The sequence below is a fragment of the Metopolophium dirhodum genome, chromosome 6 (assembly GCF_019925205.1).
Source record: "Metopolophium dirhodum isolate CAU chromosome 6, ASM1992520v1, whole genome shotgun sequence".
In the NCBI taxonomy this organism is placed as follows: domain Eukaryota; kingdom Metazoa; phylum Arthropoda; class Insecta; order Hemiptera; family Aphididae; genus Metopolophium; species Metopolophium dirhodum.
The window spans coordinates 24,908,658-24,924,143 of record NC_083565.1 but is presented as its reverse complement, the minus strand read 5'-3'; the positions used below and the strand labels follow the sequence as shown (position 1 = coordinate 24,924,143).

The window sequence follows — 15,486 nt, the reverse complement described above, 5'->3', positions numbered from 1 at the left end:
AATACATTCATCGCTTCGCTCAGAATCTAAAATTGAAAAGATCTCAAGAGTCAAGCCTATAAACTGAGTAAATTTCCACTGAAATTTTTTTTTATAGATAGAAAGTGCTTGCGTGTTTTTTAGTATTAACTGCTTCATTTGAATTTTCTACACGATGTACACGCTTATAACTAGGGCCCGGAACTTGATGACCCAAAAATCTTTATAAAATGCACACAATAAAAAATGTTAAAATTACTTATAAACATCAAAAAATTACTTAAAAAATGACCACAAAATACCATATTTTTTTTATTAAATATTCTTTTAAATGATTATAATCCACATCGTTTTTCATAAAAAAAATTAAACAAATGCTAAGTTTGACATATTATTACTTTTAACACATTTGGTCATCATGACTATTCCCCAAAACCCGTCTTTCTTAATCATTTCGTAAGTGAACACGTTTATAGGTTTGTATGTACAGTTCGCAGCATAACTATACAATGTAGATAATAATGTCTATGACCATGGTTTGTGTCAAGTTGTATTGATAAGGTGTCGTCACTTGTTTCAAAACTTGATTGAAAATTTAACTACAGACAGTCATCACCGCCGGGAGCGATATAATATGCCCTATGGATGCCGATAATTGAACACTATTGTACGTTAAATCCGTAGAAAATCGAAAATATATTATGATTTAAGGAATAAAATTCAAAATGTTATATTATATTAGTGACATTTATGTTCTAGATTATTTGTATGCAAGTATTTAAATGTTTCCTTTTTTTTAAATATATGTATTAATATTATTAATTAATACTGTCATGTTTAAATTTCCTATTGAAAATGTAAGAGGTAATTCACTAAATTATCATACATAATGCTTTCAAAGTGTTACAATAAATAAATAATAATTATTAATTATTAATTAAAATATTGATTTTAAATAGAATTCATAATATTTAGATATTGAGGGTAATACTTGTAAAATATTTCAAAAAAAAGTGTTTATTATTCTAATGATTTATGATATACAACATTCTTAGTTTTTTTTTTTCTGGCACGTATATAAATAGTTTTGTTGGAATTCCGACACGGAAACAGGCGGCATATAACATAGGTTTTCTAGATTGATGCCACAAACACTAAGCGCCTACCCTTGAGATTTATTTATCGCCATTGCAAATGCTAGCTGATCTCGTGCGCTTCGTTGCCCGTTAAATGTATCAACTCACTATGACTCAAACTTAGTTCAATTCGTTATTTAATATTCGGTGTATTCAAAACTTATCTTAATTTTTCCATTGCCCAGAGTAAAAATTACGATTGTTCTACTCCATTAGGGATGTAACACAGTACACACTGTGGAAGAAATTTCTTACTAAATGATCATAATATATGTTTCCTCGGTAGTATAGTGGTAAGTATCCCCGCCTGTCAAGCGGGAGACCGGGGTTCGATTCCCCGCCGGGGAGCCAATTTGACGCGGCTACGACGGTGGTGGTAGGTGGTTCGCGGTGAGCCGGTCGTTGGTGTTGATTGATTTTGTGGTATGGTGATTGACGAATTCAATTAACAGGTATTTTAGATCTGGTTTATTGATTTTTTTCACATACCTACGGGCATAGGTAGGTAACAAAAAAAAACCGAATATATCAAACAAAAAAAAAGAACAACGGATGGAACGTGGCGATATAAGATAGAGAAAAAATGTTAACTTATGTCGATGGTCGTGGTCCGTGAAAGGTTGTCGAACGGGTGTCTTTCAACCGGCGAGTTTACGACGGCCGGTACTCGTTCTACGCGACTCGCCTTCCCGTCCCACCTTGTGCCTTTGTGGCGTGGTGGGGAAGTTGGCGTTGTCGCGCTGTAGCCCGTAGTGGCGGTTGACGAAAAGTGTAGACTGGTCGCTGCGGTACCTGTACTTTGTACTGGTGGCCGCTGCGTACCACGTCAAATGTAGTTATAAATATAATTGGACGGTGCCCAGGGCAAAAGGGAATAAGACGTACAAAAACACTGTTTTGAGAAAACTAAAAAAACTGTCTACAATACTCAAAAGTTAAAATTATTTCTCAATATTTTTGACATATGTTTTTCAATTAGTTCTTCAAACATGGGTTTTCCCGAAACTTAAAATATTTGATTAACTTTGGACTTACAAGTCAAATAGTTGCCTTATTCCTTTTGGACAGTATTTAATTGGATTTAATCCCTTTAGCACATGACTTATTCATTTTGGGCATCATTTTTGTGGACTTATTCCCTTTAGCACATCAGTTATTACTTTTGGGTAGTTTAAAATTTGATTTGTTCCCTTATACACATGACTAATTTTTTTCTTTGAAGCAACATAATGTTATTATTGACATATTATGTACAAACTATTAGTCAATAATTTCTTAATTATTAGTATTATACTAATACTGTAGAATCGGTTTCTCTTAAAACAGCAGTTAGAAATATTAGCTATAGTATTATTATAATACAGTTCTTATGGCAGTCGAGGGATGCGACCCGTTGGCAATATAAGTTTCTGAGTGCATTGTATTATTATATGGTTCATTATTCACTGTATTATAAATCTTTTTATTAATTCAACTTAACACTGTTTGGATTACTTTATTAATCGCTTGCTTTTAACACTTTATATAATTAAAAAATGTATTACTGATTACTGACTCGTCATTTATGTTGCACTCAGCGAATTTGCTTGGATAGACATAACACAGGAACGTAGAGTACGAGCCTATACATTATTTGCATAGCGATCAGTCGAGTTAGAATTGTGAAGTAGAGACTATATCGGTCTGCAGTCATATCTACACATTAAAGCGCAGAATAATCTACCTTGAATATAAATCATAATAAATCAATATTGTTTCAATTCGTACTCCGCTACTCCTGTGATCTTTAATAAACTACCCGCAATAACAGGGTTACTCAGGTTTAGTGTAGGTACTGTATAATAATATAACTATTTTAGACATTTAATAAATTATTGTACACGTTGCTATGTCGTGTTCGATTGTGTTAGTTTATGAACACAGTTCATAAGTTTCTAGTACCTGTCCTGTAAAATATAACTTAGAAAACTTTATTTTTTTATCAGTCCAACAACTGAACAACCCGGCTCTCCAGACCGGTTCGTGTAGAGGGAATAGCCAACCATCTACTCCTTAACTGGATAGGATTAGGTATAAATATCGATAGCCACTCGGTCTAAATAACCAAGGAGGTGTGTTGCAATTATTTTTAGATTTCTAGATACTATCGATCATGTAGGATCGACTTTGACGGGTAACTACGGTAACAATGATAATTATGACTTTCGACTGTGTGTGGCATGAAAATATCGGTTAAATAATGCAGTCTGTTCGATTTTTTTCTTTGTGGTAGCTGTGTCGAATGTACGTATGTGTAAAAAGAAGTTGAGTTAAAATGAGTCAAAAACAAAAGAAACCTGAAGTTAGTACTAGTAGTACTCTTCTGAAATACCTATAATAGTACTAAACCAAAAATTTTAATTTATGTGATGTTAAAATATTTGAATCAGGATTTATACTTTTGAAAATATTAAAATAACGTCACCAAGTGCAAGTACGGCTGAGAGATAGTTTTCCACATTACGGCAAATTAAAACCTATCTCCGAAACACAATGAGACAGTCACATTTAAATGGACTGGCCAATCTTCACATACATCGAGAAATACAAATTAAAAAATCCGAAGTACCTACTAACAGTTCTTTTTGAAAAGGGACCCAGAAAACTTAAAAATTAAATTGATTTGACATAATATTTAGTTATAAATATAATTGGACGGTGCTCAGGGCAAAAGGGCTAACCGCAGCGACCAGTCTATATTTTTCGTCAACCGCCACTACGGGCTACAGCGCGACAACGCCAACTCCCCCACCACGCCACAAAGGCACAAGGTGGGACGGGAAGGCGAGTCGCGTAGAACGAGTACCGGCCGTCGTAGACTAGTCACTAGAAAAGAGACACCCGTTCGACAACTATACACGCACCACGACCTAAACGACACATATATAGTCTCATATAGCCGCCGTCAGTTGTTCGTTTCTTTTTGATATTCTTTTTTTTTGTTGTATATATATATATTTATATCTCTATACGTGTACCCGTTACGGGGAAATAAACATTAATCCTCTTCAGACTTCAACCGAAATTTGTGTTGTTAATTTAACGCTCGAGTGTGTCACCCGACCTACCGCACCAAGGACCGGCTCTCCGCGGACCATCCACCACCACCGTCGTAGCCGCGTCAAATTGGCTCCCCGCAGAGGAATCATCACCTCAAGCCAGCGAAAAGGTAAGAGTTTTCACGCTGACACATACCTCGGTAGATTGCTTATATTAAGTTAATATTAAGACTTTTAGCCAGGAGTGTGTTTGCCGGTTAGCTAGGATTCCCAGTGAACATTACGTAAGAATTATTTTTAGCACGTAACAGGGAATCCCACGCAGCCGTGCATAACCGTGATACGGATTGGGAAGTAGTTATATAACAACCACCACCCCTCCGCAACGCCTACCTTTCGTCCCGCGACATTACCGTCGATAACAGCACAGCGCGCAGGCCAAAACCGGTTTCAGCCGCTGCAGCCGTCAACTGCCGCCGCCGAGTACGTCGACCCAAGTCGGCTATTCTGGGAACGCAACGGCGGTACCGTCAACAGCTGACCTATTAGCGAAATCGCCAAATAGAACACGTAAACATCCGTAGGCAGCGCACGAATTTACGTCAAAAAAAAAAAAAAAATCTCTAACCCACATACACACACCAAGCACAAGCTACCTCACCGACCAACAGCTTAACGACCACATTTGTAATTTAATCGTACATAATGACTGGTAAAACGTTACAACAGTTATCGTCAGCGGAACTGCGTAGCGAGTGCTCGGCCCGCGGACTCAGTGTGTCCGGGTTGAAGTCGGATGTGTATGTTAGGCTAGAGGAGCACCTTAGGGAAAGCGGACTAGTTCCCGAGAACGTGAGGTTGAAACCAGTGCAGCCCCCAATCACAGGATTAGGGGACGGTACTGGACAGCAACCACACGCTCGATCAACGCTGTTAAGCACGGACGTCAGTCAGATCTTCGAACCATCGACTAGGGGTATCTCGACAAGCCATACGGCAATTCAAGGACCAACGGACGATCGGCCAGAGGACTACGACATCCAGCTGACCATGCAACAGGACCAGTCCGCACACCCATCAAATACCGACATTTTTAAAACCGCAGCGGAACAACTACAAAAGTTAAAACTGGCGTTGCCACAAACGAACGACACAACGTCGTTCGAGGCACGCCTAATGGCGCTTGAGGCAAGCATGACGCGGTTCTTTACGGAATCGCGCACGACCGCCACGCAGCAGCCACACGACTTTGCAGTCCCGCGGTACACCAACCACCCGTCACCCGTACACATAACAACTCGTACACACGATAGTTACCAGTCGGGTAGGTCGTATGAGCGCAACGAAGCTCAGCCGAGCGCCAGCCACACTACCGCCACGAACAACCGACCGTTCTTCACGCGCGACAGTCAACACGACAATACGGGTCACACCACACGCGTGCCACAACACGCGTCATACGAAGCACGCGTATATGAACGTTCGGTACTAATACCGTACGAGGACTTGCGTACAGCAAGAGTCTCGTTACCCGAGTTCACAGGAACTAGGGCCGAGGACCCCGTACGGTTTATAGACAATACCGAGTCGATTTTGACGCAAGCTCGTATACACCCATCGGGTTGGTGCAGGGCTGTCGAGCCGCAATTAAAAGGAACGGCGAGTACATGGTACAATTCTATCAGGGCACTCAACCTATCCTGGACAGAATTTAGGGAGGAATTTTATGAAAATTTCAATAACGCCGAAATTCAGTCTCGATTGTGCGCTGACATCGTGTCAACACGTCAAACGCCCAGACAGTCGTTAACGGAATTTGTGCTGATTAAAAACCAGCTGGCGCGCCGCATAAATACCGGCCTATCCGAATCGGAGTTGGTAGGTATTATCGCCGGACTAACGCGTGACACTTTTTGTACACACATACGTCTACACCGGCCATTGACTTTCAGCGAGCTGCGACGCATCGCAGGCGTTTTGGACCCAGTAACGGACAACACCAACCCACCCCCACAACAATGGGCCCCTAAAACTAAAAAAGGGGTGGAAACCCCACAAACAGCCCCCCCGGTCAAAAAAAAATTTTTTGCGAAAGCAACTGATAATACACCACCGGGGCCGTGCAGATATTGTGGGGAACTCCATTGGAACAGTAAATGTCCAAACAGACCGACCACGTTGGGAAACGGCGGGGGAGTCGACGAGGACTAGTCCCCCTCATCGACTCATCACCACCCCCCCACTCATCACCACCCACTCACGGTAGTACACACGGAAAAAATAAGCGTAATCGAAAAGCGCGTAGTTCGGTAATGCAACACACAGAACAACCAACTACGAACATTTTTTCCGTCCAATCACCACTCGGCACCCGTTCACAGACCCCCAACCTACACCACCCCACCATTGAACACACTCACCTCACCGGTGACACGTGTGTTCAACAACAACCGGCTCATGGGGCAGCCACAGGTGTAGGGACAAAGGCAACAGAGACACGGGTGTTTACCCGCACGGGTGACGGGGACACAAGCACACACACCGCGCTTATCCCCGCATTAGGTCAGTCTGCGCACGTAAGGCAACAGGCGAGCAACGAGGCAACCGATGTTGACAGTATGGTCATGGCGGTTAACACCACCGACCAGACAGTCTCCATCGCGGTTCAGAACCAGTTGTCCCGCTCGACCAATTGCAATACGACTAATAACGGTACGCGAACATGCCAAGACAAAATTCCGACCCCCGCGGTCGAACTCGAATTTCCGTCAGGCTTCGTAACAGCCCTATTAGATTCGCAGGCACAAAAATCGTACGTAAACCCGACAGTAGCCCGTAAATACGGCAAAACACCCACCCACGGACCAACAAACACAGTCCGGATAGCGGACGGTCGCACTGCAACAACCAGTGGCACCTCCACATTCAAGCTAGGATAGGTGCACTCGATATAAAATTCGAAGCGACCATCCTAGACAAATTGTATTGCGACGCGTTACTAGGACACGACTTTCTTGTTAACAATGAAGTCTCTTGGGATTACGCCGCGTGCACAATTCACATGGGTAAGCAAATTCGTACGTCGACATGTTGGAAAGGGAAATCTCAGCCACCCGCCACTCGTCCCGACCTGTCACAATTAGAATTCGGAAACGACCCCGAAACACGCGCGAAACTAACCAAGATTTTAAATAAATACGCGGTAGTATTCAGCGAAAAAGTAGGACGTACCAAATTAATTGAACACGAAATTCTGCTAAAAGACCCGTCCCCAATCGCGCTCAAACCATACCCATATCCGCAGCAAAAGCAAACTGCTATCGACGATATGGTACGCGATATGGAACTCCAGGGGCTCGTAGAACCAAGCACCTCACCATGGGCCGCACCAGTAGTAATGGCAAAGAAAAAAGACGGAACTTTTCGTCTCTGTGTCGACTACAGGAGGCTTAACGACGTTACGGAATCCGACGCGTACCCTATGCCAGATCTCAACAAAATGATTAGGCAAATGCGGGGCGCGAAAATATTCAGCATTTTTGACCTTAAGTCGGGGTACTGGCAAGTGCCACTACACGAAAATGCACGAAAATATACGGCATTCCGAACACGTAGAGGTCTATTTCAGTTCAGAGTCCTCTTTTTGGGTCTAAAGAATAGTCCAATGACTTTCGTGAGACTCATGAACGAGGTCATGTGGGGATACCAGGATGATTTCGTACAAGTTTACCTGGATGATATTGTAGTATTTTCAAGGGACGAGTACGAACACCAGGCCCACTTAGACAAGGTTCTCGAGCGGCTCAAGAGGTTTGGACTAACGTGCATATCGTAGATAATTACGCGGATACCATAGCACCTCTCACTAATTTATTAAAACAGGGAGTACGGTGGAAATGGACAGAGGTAGAACAACGCGCGTTCGAAACAATAAGAAACGCGCTAGTCACATCACCAAAATTGTCGCCACCCGATTATAGCAAACCGTTTTGTCTGCAAACAGATGCAAGCGAAATAGGAGCCGGTGCGGTACTTTTCCGACGGGGTGACAGACCGGAGAAAAGACGCATAGTGTCCTACGCAAGCAAAAAGTTTAGCGAAACGCAAACAAGGTACGCCGCGGTCGAACGCGAGTGCCTAGCGATAATCTGGGCGACAGACAAATTCCGTCCATACCTAGAAACCCGACGTTTTGAACTCCTAATCGACAACTCGGCACTAACATGGTTACACAGGGCTAAAGACAAAAATTCAAAATTAACACGTTGGTCACTACAACTAGCTAATTTAGATTTTAGTACGGTACACGTCCCGGGAATACAAAACGAAGCACCAGATTTGTTATCTCGTGACCCGGCACCGGGCACACCCGTAGACGAAGATCGACTTGAGGAAAAATTGGTAGGGGCGCCCACAGCGCCGACAACCAGTGTTGACCTCGAATCTGACCGAATATTTTCCATGTTCGATAACCACGTTAGTGACGACACACCACTCACCACGACGACTCTCGAAAAGTGGCAGTCCGAAGACGCCACAATCCGCGGAGTAGTCGCCGGTCACAGGTGGGACGGGCCAGCGCGGAACACTAGGAGCACAAAATCGGGAACAAACGCATACGTTTTTTCCGAAGGTCTCTTACGCGTAAACGTAGGCTCCCACACACCCGTCGTGATACCAAAAACCAAAGCACAACATGCAATTTGGAGGTGTCACGATCACGTCTTATCCAACCACCCGGGTTGGAAAGAGACGTACCGGGTGGTTCGACAACGGTACTATTGGAAAGGTCAAAAAAACGACGTCAGGTTATATGTCGGTGCGTGCCACGTATGTGCGTGCACGAAATCACTAAACTCACGTCCAAACGACCCAATGCAACCAAGAACCCCCCGTGAACCATGGGAAGTTATCAGTGTCGATCTCATGGGCCCATACCCACGTTCTGGTAAGGGAAAATCGTACATACTGGTAGCAACCAACTGTTTTAGTAGGTGGACCGAGGCTTACCCCTTAGGAACAGCAACCTCTAAAACAATAATCGAAACGTTAGAACGCGAGTTCTTTTCGCGTTTCGGTTACCCCCGCGTGTGTCTCAGTGATAACGGCCCACAGTTTGTGTCAAACGAAATGATGAACGCGCTAGAACGCTGGGGGGCACAGGGTTGGACGACCCCAGTCTACCACCCGAGGGCCAACCCAGTCGAACGCCGTAATCAAGATTTAAAAAAAGGGTTACGCGCATAACTAGTAACGGGCAAACATAAATCTTGAAACTACCCTCAATCCTATTTTCGATACGGAACAGGTGCAACGAACAGACATGCTACCCACCCGCGGTCCTTGTCCTCGGCAGAGAGTGCAAGAGACCCGGAGATTGGGCGCTGTCTAAAGCGGCGCCGGTACACATCGAAAAAACACAGGAAGAGAGGGTAGAGCGGGAGAAACGTATTTTAGGCAAAAAGGTAGTGGTAAAACCAAGCACGAACACCGGCACACCGGTGAAGTTCGGCAAGGGCGACGTAGTCTACTACAAAGCACACCACTTATCTAAGGCACACAAATATTTTCACGCCGGTTTCGCACCAAAGTGGTGGGGACCGGTAAGACTGGTGAAACAGGTCGGGAAAGGAGTCTTCCAAACTGACCAACAACCGCCGCGGAAAATACATGTGTCATGCCTAAAACGGGCACCGATAGGCCAACATTAAATAAACAATTGTCTGTAATAACAATCATTTACAGACAACATGACCGGCCAACAGCAGGAGAAGTGGCAGCAGGTTGCCGAGCTCATACAACGGCTGGGGCTGGTATCCGGTGGCCAGGATGAGCCGCGAACAGCCACCCAGGTCGCGAGGATGACTACCCGCCAACTCCTGCAGGACACTGTGCGGGCGGCCATCTACAACCGGGGCTGGGCGGACCGTACGACGGACATCCAGCGGAGGTTGCGGCCACACCGACCACCATCAACATCAACACCCGGCAGCCGCACACCGTCCCTGACAAGGCCACCACCCCCAGCAACGACACCTGCCCCCGTAACACCTGCGGAGCCGGCACCGGTACCCAGGCAAACGGGGGTACTCCCCGGCCCAACGGGAAGGGTGAGGACGGAGGCGCAGCAGGCACTGATCCGCCGTAAATTCCAGCAGCTGAAGGAAAAGAGGAAGGCCAGGGAAAGCGAGGCAAGCCAACAACGTCGGCTTGCCAAGCAACCCGCGCCAACCTCAGACCAGGAAGCAGCCGGCACACCTCCGGCCAACCCAACACCGATGGAGGTGGACAAACCGGCATCCAAGGACGGCAAGTCCGAGGAGCCGGGACAGCCCACCAGCCAGGAGTCGCCAGACTAATCAGAGGCCACGGTAGACATAACCGAGGCAGATTGGCTGGTGGCGTTCGAGGGGATGCCGGAGTTGGACGACAATCACTCGTTCTACACTCCGGTAGGGTCCCCAAAACACCCCCAGTAACACACACGGGCGCGGGCAAGTCTACCTCAAGTGAAAGCCAGAGGTAGTACAAGCCACCCCGTCCCATAATGGCACACAGACACCGGTAAAAGTGTACCCCGTGTGACGGTTTGGCGGGGGAGTATGACACGGTACGCAGCGGCCACCAGTATAAAGTACAGGTACCGCAGCGACCAGTCTACATTTTTCGTTAACCGCCACTACGGGCTACAGCGCGACAACGCCAACTCCCCCACCACGCCACAAAGGCACAAGGTGGGACGGGAAGGCGAGTCGCGTAGAACGAGTACCGGCCGTCGTAGACTAGTCACTAGAAAAGAGACACCCGTTCGACAACTATACACGCACCACGACCTAAACGACACATATATAGTCTCATATAGCCGCCGTCAGTTGTTCGTTTCTTTTTGATATTCTTTTTTTTTGTTGTATATATATATATTTATATCTCTATACGTGTACCCGTTACGGGGAAATAAACATTAATCCTCTTCAGACTTCAACCGAAATTTGTGTTGTGAATTTAACGCTCGAGTGTGTTACCCGACCTACCGCACCAAGGACCGGCTCTCCGCGGACCATCCACCACCACCGTCGTAGCCGCGTCAAAACGGCAGTTAGAAATATTATTGCTATAGTATTATTATAATACAGTTCTATAGTCACCAGAGCGCGCTTCCTGTCCTATGAAGTCCTGTGTAGTGTGTATTTATACTGTTAAATGCAAAATGTCTTAAAACTTAAGAATTAAAATGCTGATGTATAATTTAGTCACTTATTTGGATATTTGCATCCTTCTTAAAATCTTTAAATGTATATGACTATTATGATTTTGCTCCTAATTTTAATAGTAGTCTGGTTCTGGTAGAGTGGAGTATTATTTTCTAGTGCTCATAAAAAACCTTAAAAACATGTTTAAAATATTTTGCATATTTTATTATATGATTAGGTATATCTTTATATAAAAAAAATGGTTTCCTTTGGTCATCACATCACGCGTGAACGGCTGGACCGATTTCGCTAATTATTTTTTCGTTGTGTTTCTAATTGTCAAGAGAAGGTTCTTATGTAATAACATTTTAGGAAAATCTACCGGAAAGGTAGGAAATCGGGATGTAAAAAAATTCTATAGTGTCGCCATCTGTCCAGGAAGAAAATAAACTATATAATAATATATTTTTGTTTATTATACGGTTACTATTTGTTATGATTGTTATAGTTTTAGTTGTTAATTTTGAGGAATTTTTGTTTTATTTGTTTGTAATGCCCATAAAGAGGACCTTTGCCGCTCCATAAATGGTGCCAAGAGGATGCGCTTATGTATAGGCACAATATAATAGTTTAAGATGAAATGAATAACATGTCCGCCATTAATTATTATAAATCGATTGACTATAGATTAAAAATTAATGTTTGTGTGTGTGGGTCCTTTAAGTGCATTCCTAAACGGATGTATCAATTGCGATGAAATTTGGTACAGAGATGGATTAGACCTCTGGGAAGAAACATGCAATTTTGACTGAATGTTTATACTAGCATTTTCTATACACCATAACATTTTCCAAATATTTTGATTTATTTTGAGCTGTTTACGGACATTTTCAGTTTTTTTAGTTTTTTTTTCTACAAATATCAATACAATTTGTTGGGTAAAAAAGGTTGACAATTTAATACAAGGCTCCTACTATATTGTTACAATGACATTTGAAAAATTTTAAAAATCCTTAGTCACAGTTTTTATTTATAAGCATTTAAATTTCAAATATTGACAAAATACGAAAAAATCACGAAAATTATCAAATTATTTTGAGTTGAGAATTCATAAAAAATTTTCTTTTTCAATCTAAGTTTTGAAAATTTAATACAAGATTATCCATAAGTTTACATATTATTTATCTGTTTACAATGCTAATGCAGTAAACATGTTTACTGCTTCATTATTTATAAATACCTATGTTTAAAGTTTAAATATCAGATAAACTTAGTATATTATCCAAATTCAATTTAAAAGTGTTTAGATTAAAAGGCTTAAACATTTTCATTTTTGATGACTATATAAGTATAATACCTAATTTGAAGACTAAAACAAAAAGTTCATATAATGCTAAGATAATAACTTTTATAATAATTTAATTAAACAAATAAATGTAATTCTCTATATTCTTGAATAAATATTTTTATTCAATCATTGATTCCTATTAAAAAAAATGTCCACACTTGTTCAGCCTATCTAAGCGCACGGTATAGAACACGGTTACTTGTACGTGTATCTTTGCTGTCTGGGCTGTGTTCATTACGGTTTGAACTTTATTTCGTTAACAATTACTGGGTTGGATAGATTAGGAACCTGGGAGTGGGCGAATAAGTCTTCCATTAAGTCACTTATCGGCCTGGGTAATATAAAACTTTTGACCCATTATTTTTACTGCTCCAAAATTTTTTTTCCAAGTTCCATATCCCGTAACCTACAGTTGTTTCTATATGAAATGTAGTTTTATTAATCAACCAATATAAAATATTGTGAAATGTATTGTCCATACGTATCCATTACGCACCCGGCAAAAGAAAACCGTACCACTCAAAAAAGGTCGCATCGCGTCAGCGTAAGAACTGTCCCGGTGCCGATGCTAGTGGGAAAAGAGTCGTTGTGAGTACTCTGGATAACGGATCCTTCAATCTCATCCCGCGGGCGACGAGGACAGCCCCACTGAAAACCCGACTTTGCTAACGCCCGAACGGTATCAGTGCCCGTCGAGCTATGTGGCGTGCGTCCGGCCGACGCGCGCGTGTACCTCGAGTGCTCGCGCTCGCCGGCCGCGCGTTCGCGACATAATGTGGATGGCCTCGCGGGGGCTGTCGGGAGTAGTGCCTTAGTAGAAGGGGAGCTATTTGACTGGGTCGAATCCAGCGCTCGCCGACGCGGTTATACGAAACCCACCGATCTATCTCGAACGAGAGCAGCCGGCGGGGGACCGTCAGCCTGGTGCCAGGGCGCCCTGAAGTAACCCGTCGGAGGGATGTGACCGCGTCATCCAAAGGCGTGAAGGAGCCGCCCTCGCGACAGATGGATAAAGGTGTAAAAACCCCCGAGGGAATGGTCTTATACTCCCCGTCACACAGTGGTTAGTTATGTCCATACGTATTACTAATAAAAAAAAAAGTATGTACTATGATGACGAAACTTTATTAATACACACACAATTTTATAATATGGACAAAAGTAAATTACAAGTATATTAAAAATTAAATTATTATGTATTATTTAAATGTAGGCTTATCGTTACCGTCACAACTTTATTGGACCGGAAATGATGAACAATAATCAGCTGGACTGTAATCAACTACAAAATAAAAACAGTTTGACTTAAATTAGTTATTTCTATATTAGATATAATTATAGAACCAATATTATTAAAACTTGATATTAATATTATATTGTGTATCAAATTCATGTATTGTAACCTGCAGTTTAATAATTATTACCTACCTTTATTAAGACTCATAGTCAAATAACCATCCACATAATCTGAAATAATATGCATTATCTCTATTTTTGGTAACTTTATTAGCGATTTTTTTTTTATTTGGATGAATATTAAGCATGAATTAGGTAAGTATAAATGTTTTACAATTTAAACATTTATTTTATGGAAAAACAATATTTTTAATTATCATAAAATATTGACAACAATTAGGTACTTACTTCCGATCTTAAACGGAGTTTTAATCTCTAAACAATTTATACAAAAAATACAACATGAATACAATATAATATAATGTTTTATGGTGTATATAATAATATATAAGTATTTGATGTCGATTAGCAGTTAGCACTGATGCGAAAAATCTAAATATCATATTATCATATAACGATACATTTTTAATGTCTAGGTTAGGTAGAAATACCCATGAAAAAATAAATAAATAATGTGTACCAACGGAAGACGATTCAAACAAAGAGTTTAGATGTTAGGCTTGAAATTTACCAAAACTATCATTAAGGGGTGATGGTTGATCTTAGAAATTAGAATATATATGCGTATATCATAGGTGAATACAACAAAAAAGAGTTTTTAAAAGTTATAAAAAGATAATTCAGCGACAACATACCTAATAAAAAATACTCAAAGCTTATTTTCTCATTACTTATATACTCATTATATTATCTTAACATCATTATTGAAGAAAAAGGAATTGTAGGCAAGTAGACATCCACTGAACATCGATCAGCACACAATTAATATAATTAGGATGATTTTAGGATATAATTATAGAAACAATATCATTAATACTTTAGGAATGTATGAATTAAATATAAAATATAATATTATGTGTCAGATTTGTGTATTGTAAGTTGTAATATGCAATTTAATAATATTTACTATGATATTTGATATATGCTCGATCATTTTCTGAAATAATATGCATTAGCTTTATTTATTGTAATTTTATAAGCGAAACTTTTTTTTTATTTAGATGAACATATTAATACATATTTTCAGTGTCGCAACTACACCAATTTGGGCCCGTATGTAAATAAAATGAATGTGCCCCCCTCCCCCTTAATATTGAAAATTGAAAAATTAACCTATTGACTATTGTAAAATTAATTTTTACAAATTTGAAAACATACTTTGGAATTTTGAGTTTTTAATTATACAAAATATGGTTAACATAATTAAAACACGTAGATACTAATTTTTTTTAAAATAAATAAATGTAATAAATTTAGCCTTTTTTATCCATTTTAAATATAAATAATTACCAGAAAACAAATAAATTGAACATACCATACATAGTCAATTAGAAACTCAAAAATAAACACTGTACTCACTTAAAAAATTATGGCAATCA

The 15,486-nt window shown here is 41.2% G+C and overlaps 1 non-coding gene across 1 annotated transcript; it reads left to right on the top strand.

Annotated features, from left to right (window-relative positions):
* The first annotated feature begins 1,391 nt into the window (after positions 1-1,391).
* Trnad-guc (transfer RNA aspartic acid (anticodon GUC)) lies at positions 1,392-1,463 on the top strand. Its single transcript has one exon. It is a non-coding gene; the product is annotated as a tRNA-Asp (tRNA).
* The last annotated feature ends 14,023 nt before the right edge of the window (positions 1,464-15,486 follow it).